The following is a 12,741-nucleotide window of genomic DNA, read 5'->3' on the forward strand; positions in this document are numbered from 1 at the left end:
AATCTCTACTTTGAAACCAAAACACACATGCTGTTCTGAGCCATTGACACAAAAATATATTTTTTCCATAGCATTTCTGATAATCAAAAATTAATAATTCTTTCATGTTACAGTAATGTATAGCCCACCTAAAACTTCATTATTACCATTGACAGAAGGACAGGTGTTAACAGCTGGGGGACAAACAGGTGTGGGGAACGGTGGCAAAATTTGAAGGGAAACGTGTGAGTGACTTAGCCTTTGTTCTTTATTGTAATAGGATTTCTCAAACTTGTATAATACTAATGTAAGTATCAGCTGCAACATACTCCATTGCATCAAATTATTTCACTCTCCCATGACCTTCTCCGCCGCTTCTTACTATCATCAGAAGTATCTGTTAATCGCCAGAGCAATAGCATTTTCCCTAATATAAAATGGATTTGGACTTTTAGCAATAGGTGTTCTAAACTATGGACACCAAAGAGTATGTTAATTCAGAAGACAGCAGGACATGGAGTTGAGAAATACAGATTCGTCAGCAAAGAAAAGGAAGATCTCTGCTAATCAATTAACCTACACTGGACCCAACACTGTGAGAAAGTATTGTGCATAAAAAGGGACAAAATTCTCTATGACAGATGGCACTCGGCCTCATGCTATTACTGAGTTACTGCTCACGAGCTTGTTTACCTCCCATTCAGAAACACTAAAATTGCTTATTTATTTTAAAGAGAGAAGTGGAAATGCTTATTTATCAAATCAATCAAGGCTTACTAAGGCAGAACAGCCACAATCCTCACTCCCCTAGAACATTAGATACTTCACTGATTTCAAGTGGCAATTATCCACTGCATTTTTTGCAGCCCACTCTGACTAGAGGCATTTAATTTGCAGATTTTGATGAAAATTGTCATATTTTTTTAATTGCCTATTTCACCAAACTGAATTTTGAAGCAAGTGATTAACTGGAAGCTGCTTCCCACTCCCCGAGTTGCCTTGGGCAAGCAAGAAAAATATTTGTCAAGACCCATGTCTGGGTATTTCACGTTTGAGCTGAGAAATGCACAACTGCCTTCAAGTCAACATTAGGTATACCAGAAACATCACTATTATTTAACAGTAGCTGAAATGTCAAAAACAAGCTGTGCCTGGCATTTTGACAAGACAGTGTTGAAAAGGAACCACTTTTTCAACACTTGGGAAACTGTAGAGCAAAACTGTACAGTTATCACTTGGCTCTGGTCAGGACTGTAGAGGTTTAAGTTTAGCTTCTCAGGATTGTGTTATTAGGGAGTACTAAATTATTATCATTTGTATTCCAGTAGCACCTAGGAATCTCCGCCATGGACCAGGACTGCATTGTGTTAGCCACTGTACATACTGAGAAGAAAAACCCTGCCCCAAAGCTAGATAAAACAAAACCTGAAGTCCCAATCCTACAAATGCTTACAGGTATGCTTGGCTTTACACATATGAAGTCAATGTGACTGTTCACAAGCCTGATAGTAAGAATGTATGTAACTTTTTCCAGATTGGGACCTAAATTATGACTCAGTGAGTGTTTGTTAGATATAAACCAAAAATATTTTAAAGTAGACATCCTCCCTAGAAGTTTATTAATTATCATCAAAATTTGATTTGGCACATTTTTATTAAAAATAGCATTGTGAAGGGGGAAAAACCCTTGATACTGAAATAGTGTAGAAAAATTAAAATCAAATATACTTTCCTCTGAACAGAAGAGCAACTTGCGGGTGACCTTTTTAACCATGGGGTTAAGAAGTGACAGTTCTTGTGATCCAGAATATTAGGTGGGTCAGTGCTAGAAGTGGACAGTACTCTCTCTATATATTGATGATAGTTTTAAAGAATACTAATTAGCAGGATGGACAAGGTGTTATGCAATTAAAAGACTCAAAAGCATCAAATATATGTTCCGCATTGTACAAACAACTGTTGACCAGCTTCAGGTAGGTTAACTGGCTGCATCTCTCTGTGCTTCACCAAGATTCAGGTAAACAATTTCCAACCTGTTCATTTCACCCCACCAGGAACCTTTGATATCAACCAGTTTTAGCCCAGGTATCGTATCTCACATAGATTTGTCTGTACAAACATCTTTAAACTGAATTTCACAGTTGTCAGTTGTTGGTTTCCTGAGCAAAAGCTAGAGTCCAATAATTCATACCCATTGATCCTTGGGTGAAGAATCATGATTTCTTCTCTATCTCCAAACTCTTGCCTACAAACCTTTAACTTTGTACCAAATAAAAGGACAGTTGCAAAACAGATCTCTGCTTGTTCTACTAGTGGTTTTCTACTTCAGGGTCAAACTCTACTGAGAGTTATGAAGACTAGACTAAATGAACCACTACTCCAGTGTACTAGGAGTCCTGAAGACTTTCACACTACTTTTAGAGCTTCAGGGAATCATCCATATAAAGAAAATGGGTATCCTCAGAGCAGAGAGATTCCACAAACAAAGAAGTATTTGTTTATTTTTCTGCTGATGTCAGGAAATATATTTCAGTTTCTAATGCCTAGGAGAACTTTCCCTTCACCGACCCACAGTTTAGCCCACTAGATCAGTGCAATGATCAGGGTCTGTAGACATAACCTCAAGAAAACTTTATCGTGAGCAGATACCCAATTAGACATTTCAAATGTAGATTTCACCAACTCTCACCCAGGCCACCTCTAACTGTCTGTGCTAGTTACACTGCTTTTGGGAAGCCAGTGGCTAAATGTGGATCTGAAATCACATGGAACATTATAATTGTTTAATCAGAAGAGACAGGCCCAAATCAATCTGGAGCTGAATTTCCTACCAGTGAAATATCAAACAAAAATGAATGAATATGGCAACCTGTTATGAAAATAAGCTCACCAATAGCCAACACTTTGCACTCACATCATTATTACTCTGATCTGCCATATCTGATGCTAACAAATTCATCCCTCTGAAGAGTTGACATACTCTATAAAAAGTGCACCTTGTAAATCACAGAGAAAGATGACTGTTTTCATCCATGATGAAAGAGAAGGAGGGAAAGGCAAATTTCACAGCTTGTTCTTGTCTATCTAGGTACATTTCTGACCCTTTATTGCCTTAGGAAAAGGACTGAACAATTATTGTAACATTCTTGAGCGTTCTCAACCATGGTGGGCTAAATTCTCTGCGGTGAAACTGCTGCAAATCCACTGAGGTCAATGGAGCTGTGCCAGTTTAGCAGAGTACTTGGCCCTGTTGCCTCAGTTCATTCAGCAATGATTGTACTTGACAGTTAGTACAGAACAAGCATTTGTTTTTAAAAAGGAAAACAGTGGGTTCTTTCAATGCTAACCCACCCTATAAATAGTCCCAGTTTTCCAAGAACTTAAGTGCCTTTAAATCAAACTCATATGTGTAAACTAGTTTGAAGGGAGGGACAGAGGAAGAGAAAGGAGAAGAGGATATCACTTTTACTTCTTTGGTATTTTTGAGTGATAGGGGATCTCAGCAGTGGAGGATGAGCAAGTGACTGCTTGAAAAGCAAGGCAGCCTGTGTTTCAATTGTACCTCATTAAAACCCATTACAATCAAAGTTATTTCTGCTCCACATAAACTTGATGTACTCTCACATTATCGGCAAAATTACTGAGGATCAGATCCTCACAAGACCACTTTGCACTGCTTCAGCGGCTACTTAAAGTTGCCTAAAGACTGCAGCTCAAGAATGGCCTATGCTAAGGGACTGCTAGCCCCTGGTATAAGGTGGAATTCAAGGTTGGATTGGGGGTGGGGATGGGATGGGGCTGATGCACAACATACTCTGCCAATTTTAGGCAGCAGAGCGACTCCTTAGGAGCAGTTACCCACTGTCATAATTTGAAGCAGGCCTTAAGGATCAGAGAGTGTCTGTATGAACACTGTACCTGTGGATCTGGCTCCTAATCTTTAAATTCGGGCTGTGAAAAAAACCCATTGATAAGTTCAAGCTTTCTTGTCCCTTACTGTTCGTTGTGTAGTCCTGTGCACAATGTTGTGGTTTCCCTTCCCCAGAGATAGATACATAATTTGTAACAATTCCTTTGCTGAATTTTGTTTCCATTTCTGTTCACAAATTTTCACTGAATAATTGCTTTGAATAATTCTTGCTTCAGAAACTAGTCACAGCAAATATTCCGAATCTGAAATTCAAGCTGCTTTTACTACAAGGCACATTCCCATTCCCTGATTTGCTGAACATAACTTTGAGTGAAGTTTCTAGTGCACACACACTCACATTTACATATTCAATATTCCCTTTCTGAATATATTTTGCAAAATTAGCTTAAATTGCACTATTTCAGCAAACATCCCCATCAGTAAACTTATTTACTAGCATATTCATCGAAAGCAAACACAACAGGGGCGTGGGCATAGCCGACAAGAATCTCTTTTTAACATTTGGATGAATATTCATGGAAAATAATATTGCATTGGCCTTCAAAAAAGTTCACACAGCTCAAGGCAGTGGGAAGAGAGACGGTTCTCTTTATCTGGGATTTGGAATGTCATGAGTTCTGTATGGGAACCTAAAACATAGAATTTTCTGAACTCTCAACTAGTATATCTGTAATGTACTTACTAGTATCTCTCTCCCCCATCTTCTCTTTCTTACTGTTGTATTTGATTCCTTGAAATTATGGTACACTGGGTGTATTAGAAAATACCTAGAGCAAAAGTATTAACAGGACAGTTAATCTTTTGGACCTCACACCTCAGAGAGCAGAGTTCTAGTGACTGCTAGAAAAAAAAGAAATCCCTTTCTAAAAAAAAAATAAAAAACACAAAGCTGCCCTTTGGCCTGGATTTAAGCCTGCGAAGGGAAGTCAGGAGAGGACTGCTGCTTCCCCTCGGAACTAACTTTCTTTCAGGAGTTAAAACACTAACTGCCAGTATGCTGCCTGCAAATCTGTGCATAAAGTTTATACTTTAATTTGAGGCTGCTACTTGCCTGCTGAAGAAAATTCAGGACAAAGCAGTAGGTCCTTTTGCTCAAAACATGATCATATACATCGTGAAAATGCAATGTGGCTGCACGAAACAATTAAACTAAGTAATGTTTACTATTCCACTGTCATTAACTAGTTGGATTTTCCTTTCATTTAAGATTTAGAGTTGGACATTAAATTCCAACATGCCTCCCGCTTTGCATTTAGTGCTGGCATCAGGACTAACAGCACTAGATGATTAGTCCCACTGTGAGGCACACACTCCCTTCCCAGCCGAGGTTGTACTTTTACAAGCACTATATTTCACATTTAACACCACTTAAGTGTGTGATGTTTGTCCATTAATGTTATAAATGGGCATTACTAGCAACAATGATTCCAAAGGTAAAAAACACGCAAGACAGGCCATGTGATGCATCTGTTATTACAACACTCTTTCCTTATAAGACGGGGAAGGGAAGGGGCTGCCAGTCCCTACTGCTGCAGAATCCAGCCAAACACAGAGATGGAAAGACTAGCTGTCACAGAGTGCTAGGAGCTACAGCTGACCCAGCACTCTGGTCACTAAGATTATGTCTATACAGGGATAAAAAAACCCCACCGCTAGCCTGGGTCAGCTGACTTGGGCTCATGGGGCTTGGGCTGAAGGGATGAAAATTGCTGTGTAGACATTTGAGCTCAGGTTGGAGCCCGAACACTGCAAATGGGAAGGGCCCCAGAGCTTGGGTTCCAGCCTGAGCCCAAATGTCTCCACGGCGATTTTCAGCCCTGTGATCCCAAGACAGGTGACCCATGCCAGCTGCAGCCATGTTGCAGGTCTTTTATCCCTGCCTAGACAGATGCTAGAGTTCTAGCTATTTCTCCCATGGAGTGCAGTTAATTGGGAGATGGGTGCTCAACGTCTTAATTAGGTGGGAGGCTGATGAGCTAGTGAGAGCTATTTGTTACAGGACAGGAAGAAACAGTTACAGGACAGGAAGGAAGTGCTGGCAAGGCTGCCAGGGGATGCGGGATCTCAGGATGGTAAGATTTTGCCTTCTCCTTTCCGCAGCGAGCGGGTAAGGAGGTTGTTTACTTCGAATGGTATGGTGCTGCACAAGGTTGTACTAGTAAGCTGGTGCAGTGGATCCAATAAACAACACACTGGTGTTCATGAACTTGAGAGCATCTAGTCTGTTTGTGGTGGTCCAAGGTGTGGAGAAGGTGGCCCTGTCACACTGGCTTAGAGGGGGAACATAGAGAGAGGAAAGTTGGAAAAGGGTGGAGGGAACACAGGGTAGCTCTACCCCACTCCTCCTCCAAGGATGGAGACTCCATGGTAAAACTCCTGCACCTACCTTTTGGCCCATACAGGACAGGTCTGCCTCCAGGACCTGTCATGAGGAGGATCACCAGGCACTGCATGTATGAGCTTCCTCATTGCTGCATTCCTACAGGGAAGGGTGGGAACAGGTGACCCCAACAATTATTCAATTAACGGCTCAGATCCCACAGACTACATTTCTACATACAAATCACTGGCAACTGCGATCCCCAAGACATCATAGATCACAAAGCTCAGAACAAAGCCTGTGAGGACAAGGAGTCTTGGGGTCAGGTGGGGGGAGGGGATCCAGCAGTCCAGTACAGTTTAGATGAAGCCAGAGTCCTCTAGATTTCTCAGCCTTTTTGACACCAGGCACCCGGTGTGCTGCTTTCCTGAACTGTCAGGGAAATCTTAGGGGCCGGCGCCGATCCACAGACCAGTCGTTGAGAAACACTACTCTAAGAGATGCTGCCAAGCTTCCTATTTGACAAAGCTTTTCCACAGCAACAGAAAGGCATTCACAGCCTTCTACCCTTCCTCTCTCCTCAAGAAAAGAAAAAAAGACTATACCCCAGGCAGAGCTGTCTATAACCTAAGAAAGGAGAAAAACTAGAAACTCCATGAAGCCTGGGACTTCTCTATTGCCAATCTCAATCTATTGTGTCTGGAAGGTGCTCTGATGACAGGCAGCAGCACAGAATGGATACATCATTTACGTCTCTGCAGTGTTTAGAACAATGGGATCCTGGTCTCTAGGCACTATCATAACAAAATAGTAACAGTCAGACATATACAACCTACCCTCTAAAGCACCCAATGCATCAACTAAGAAAAAGCTGCATGTCTAAACAGCAACAAAATGGGGACAGCAGCCTACAAAAGACTCTCTCCAAAAGGTCTTGTTGGGCTAAAGGAAATTTAAAAGAAAAAAGAAAGATCTAAGCTACAAAGCATACAGCAGAAGTTTCATCAACTTCTAGACACAGAACTTTGGGTCACCATCAAGCCAGTAATTTGGTAAGTGACATCATTGAAAGCTCTGTGTTTTCCTTGTCCATGGGAGAGGACATCAGCCGTGGTTTTGGGCTGGCAAGACCAGACCTAAAACCAATCCCTGTTAGATCCCAATAGACAATCTCCAGCTTCTACTATTGTGGTTTGTCATTACTATTTGTTTACAGTTTCTTCAACCAATTTTCACGTGTATGACAGTGCCTGTATTTAAGGCCATTCGAATTAAGCTTCCACCCACAGCGGTGAGGCACTGCATTAAAATGCTTTTATAAAATCCAGATCCATTACACCTACTCCCTTCATCCAAACAACATCAAAAGAGCAATCACATTCATGTGGCTTGATTTGTTCTTTGTAAACTCATGCTGTCTATTGTTCATAACTGTCACCCCCTATTAAGAAAATGAATTCTGTCTTTCCATATTTGTTCCATTATTGTACTAGGGACTCAAGTGAGATTTCTACATATTTAATAAAAAGAAAAGGAGTACTTGTGGCACCTTAGAGACTAACAAATTTATTAGAGCATAAGCTTTCGTGAGCTACAGCTCACTTCATCGGTTGCATCCGATGAAGTGAGCTGTAGCTCACGAAAGCTTATGCTCTAATAAATTTGTTAGTCTCTAAGGTGCCACAAGTACTCCTTTTCTTTTTGCGAATACAGACTAACACGGCTGCTACTCTGAAACCTACATATTTAATGAAGCACCAATTGTCACAGAGTCATAGTACTCTTTATCTGACTGCTCCTGCCAGGGTTTCTTTTAAATTAATATTTAAAGGACCGGCACCATGTTTGCTTTCTTCACAACTGCCAACCCCCACTACACCAAATCATAGGGTAGCTTTCCATGGCTTTTTTTTTTTTTAAATTGCAAAGGTCAGTAAATTAATTAGCTAAAGACAGGTTTCAGACTAGCAGCCATGTTAGTCTGTATTCGCAAAAAGAAAAGGAGTACTTGTGGCACCTTAGAGACTAACAAATTTATTTGAGCATAAGCTTTCGTGAGCTACAGCTCACTTCATCAGATGCATTTGGTGGAAAATACAGAGGGGAGATTGATATACGCACACAGAGAACATGAAACAATGGGTTTTATCATACACACTGTAAGGACAGTGATCACTTAAGATGAGCCATCACCAGCAGCAGGGGGGGAGGGAGGAAAACCTTTCATGGCAACAAGCAAGGTAGGCTATTTCCAGCAGTTAACAAGAACATCTGAGGAACAGTGGGGGGTGGGGTGGGGGGCAGAAATAACATGGGGAAATAGTTTTACTTTGTGTAATGACTCATCCATTCCCAGTCTCTATTCAAGCCTAAGTTAATTGTATCCAGTTTGCAAATTAATTCCAATTCCGCAGTCTCTCATTGGAGTCTGTTTTTGAAATTTTTTTGTTGAAGAATAGGCACTCTCAGGTCTGTAATCAAGTGACCAGAGAGATTGAAGTGTTCTCCAATTGGTTTTTGAATGTTATAATTCTTGACGTCTGATTTGTGTCCATTTATGCTTTTACGTAGAGACTGTCCAGTTTGACCAATGTACATGGCAGAGGGGCATTGCTGGCACATGATGGCATATATCACATTGGTAGATGCGCAGGTGAACGAGCCTCTGATAGTGTGGCTGATGTGATTAGGCCCTATGATGGTGTCCCCTGAATAGATATGTGGCAGAGTTGGCAACGGGCTTTGTTGCAAGGATAGGTTCCTGGGTTAGTGGTTCTTTGTGTGGTTGCTGGTATTTGCTTCAGATTTGGGGGCTGTTTGTAAACAAGGACTGGCCCGTCTCCCAAGATCTGTAAGAGTGATGGGTCGTCCTTCAGGATAGGTTTTAAATCCTTGATGATGCATTGGAGAGGTTTTAGTTGGGGACTGAAGGTGATGGCTAGTGGCGTTCTGTTATTTTCTTTGTTGGGCCTGTCCTGTAGTAGGTGACTTCTGGGTATTCTTCTGGCTCTGTCAATCTATTTCTTCACTTCAGCAGGTGGGTATTGTAGTTGTAGGAATGCATGATAGAGATCTTGTAGGTGTTTGTCTCTGTCTGAGGGGTTGGAGCAAATGCGGTTATATCATAGAGCTTGGCTGTAGACAATGGATCGTGTGGTATGATCTGGATGAAAGCTAGAGGCATGTACGTAGGAATAGCGGTCAGTAGGTTTCCGATATAGGGTGGTGTTTATGAGACCATCGCTTATTAGCACCGTAGTGTCCAGGAAGTGGATCTCTTGTGTGGACTGGTCCAGGCTGACGTTGATGGTGGGATGGAAATTGTTGAAATCATGGTGGAATTCCTCAAGGGCTTCTTTTCCATGGGTCCAGATGATGAAGATGTCATCAATGTAGCACAAGTAGAGTAGGGGCATTAGGGGACGAGAGCTGAGGAAGCGTTGTTCTAAATCAGCCATAAAAATGTTGGCATACTGTGGGGCCATGCGGGTACCCATCGCAGTGCCGCTGATTTGAAGGTATACATTGTCCCCAAATGTGAAATAGTTATGGGTGAGGACAAAATCACGAAGTTCAGCCACCAGGTTTGCCGTGACATTATCGGGGATACTGTTCCTGATGGCTTGTAGTCCATCTTTGTGTGGAATGTTGGTGTAGAGGGCTTCTACATCCATAGGGGCTAGGATGGTGTTTTTAGGCACATCACCAATGGATTGTAGTTTCCTCAGGAAGTCAGTGGTGTCTCAAAGATAGCTGGGAGTGCTGGTAACATAGGGCCTGAGGAGGGAGTCTACATAGCCAGACAATCCTGCTGTCAAGGTGCCAATGGCTGAGATGATGGGCAGTCCAGGATATCCAGGTTTATGGATCTTGGGTAGCAGATAGAATACCCCAGGTCGGAGTTCTAGGGGTGTGTCTGTGCAGATTTGTTCTTTTGCTTTTTCAGGGAGTTTCTTGAGCAAATGCTGTAGTTTCTTTTGGTAACTCTCAGTGGGATCAGGGGGTAACGGCTTGTAGAAAGTGGTGTTGGAGAGCTGCCTAGTAGCCTCTTGTTCATACTCCGACCTATTCATGATGACGACAGCACCTCCTTTGTCAGCCTTTTTGATTATGATGTCAGAGTTGTTTCTGAGGCTGTGGATTTCAACAATTGATTTCAACAATTTCTATCCCACCATCAACCTCAGCCTGGACCAGTCCACACAAGAGATCCACTTACTGGACACTACGGTGCTAATAAACGATGGTCACATAACCACCACCCTATATCGGAAACCTACTGACCGCTATTCCTACCTACATGCCTCTAGCTTTCATCCAGATCATACCACACGATTCATTGTCTACAGGCAAGCTCTACGATATAATTGCATTTGCTCCAACCCCTCAGACAGAGACAAACACCTACAAGATCTCTATCATGCATTCCTACAACTACAATACCCACCTGCTGAAGTGAAGAAATAGACTGACAGAGCCAGAAGAATACCCAGAAGTCACCTACTACAGGACAGAAAATAAAGAAAATAACAGAACGCCACTAGCCATCACCTTCAGCCCCCAACTAAAACCTCTCCAACGCATCATCAAGGACGACCCATCACTTTCACAGATCTTGGGAGACAGGCCAGTCCTTGCTTACTGACAGCTCCCCAACCTGAAGCAAATACTCACCAGCAACCACACACCACACAACAGAACCACTAACCCAGGAACCTATCCTTGCAACAAAGCCCGTTGCCAACTGTGTCCACATATCTATTCAGGGGACACCATCATAGGGCCTAATCACATCAGCCACACTATCAGAGGCTTGTTCACCTGCGCATCTACCAATGTGATATATGCCATCATGTGCCAGCAATGCCCCTCTGCCATGTACATTGGTCAAACTGGACAGTCTCTACGTAAAAGCATAAATGGACACAAATCAGACGTCAAGAATTGTAACATTCAAAAACCAATTGGGGAACACTTCAATCTCTCCAGTCACTCGATTACAGACCTGAGGGTGGCTATTCTTCAACAAAAAAATTTCAAAAACAGACTCCAAGGAGAGACTGCTGAATGGAATTAATTTGCAAACTGGATACAATTAACTTAGGCTTGAATAGAGACTGGGAATGGATGAGTCATTACACAAAGTAAAACTATTTCCCCATGTTGTTTTTCCCCCCCACCCTACCCCACCCCCCACTTTTCTCAGATATTGTTGTTAACTGCTGGAAATAGCCTACCTTGCTTGTCACCATGAAAGGTTTTCCTCCCTCCCCCCCTGCTGCTGGTGATGGCTCATCTTAAGTGATCACTGTCCTTACAGTGTGTATGATAAAACCCATTGTTTCATGTTCTCTGTGTGAGTATATCAATCTCCCCTCTGTATTTTCCACCAAATGCATCCGATGAAGTGAGCTGTAGCTCACGAAAGCTTATGCTCAAATAAATTTGTTAGTCTCTAAGGTGCCACAAGTACTCCTTTTCTTATTAGCTAAAGACTTTGCGAACCTGCAGGAGTGAACATAAGATCTGTCACACTGCATCAGACCAACGATTCGTCTAGTGCAACATCCAATCTCAAACAATGGATAGTATTAGATATTTCTAAGAAATGTGTAAACCTCCACATTAAGGACAATTATGCAATAACTTTCCTATAGGAGTGGGGTGGAGTTTTTTCCTAACTCCATGCAACTGTTTGGCATGACCTAGCATGAGGTAGAGTTGCCAAGTTTGGTTGGATGTATTCCTGGAGGTTTCATCATATAACTATCTTCAATTATAGATTAACCTTTAATTCCTGGAGACTCCAGAATACTCCTGGAGGGTTCGCAACCCTAGCATAAGGGCTCTATTCATTGTACATGTTTACCCTGTGTAGCATAACTATGGATATTATTATTATTCATTTGTCTAATCTTTAATTTTAATCTTTTCCTCAATACTACCTTGTTCCAATGAGTTATGAAGTGTACTCATTGACAAATGAGTTTTTTAAATAACTGTTTCTATTACAGTAGCAGCCAGAAGCCTCAATTAGGGATCTGGGACCTATTTAGCTAGACACTATAATACAAAGGCCTCCCCTTCTCCAAAGAGTATACAATCTATACACCTGTTGAGACAATATGTGTATAAAACAAATAAATGGGCCTGGAAAAAGATAGACAATGAAACAATCCAGTTTATATTAATAAATACAAGTGTCAGTATGCCAACAGCCTAGCCATTGTGCAGTGATTTATAGGCATCAAGGCAGAGGTGAGTTTTAAGGAGGAAACAGAAAGAGGAAATGTATTGCCTGGCAATTTCATTGCTTTAAATTCCTTGCTATAGCATTGAGAAGAGGTAGAGAAATGCCCAATTTATGATCTTTGTAACGTTCATTATTGTAAATAGTTCCATCGTACCACATCTTACCTGTTTCCTCTCTAATCTAAATAATCCTAACCCTTTTATTATCCCCCACTTTAGATGTTTATACAGATATCATCAGCCAGAGGTGTGTGAGATC

Source organism: Dermochelys coriacea, chromosome 11, assembly GCF_009764565.3.
Source record: "Dermochelys coriacea isolate rDerCor1 chromosome 11, rDerCor1.pri.v4, whole genome shotgun sequence".
NCBI classification, from domain to species: Eukaryota; Metazoa; Chordata; order Testudines; family Dermochelyidae; genus Dermochelys; species Dermochelys coriacea.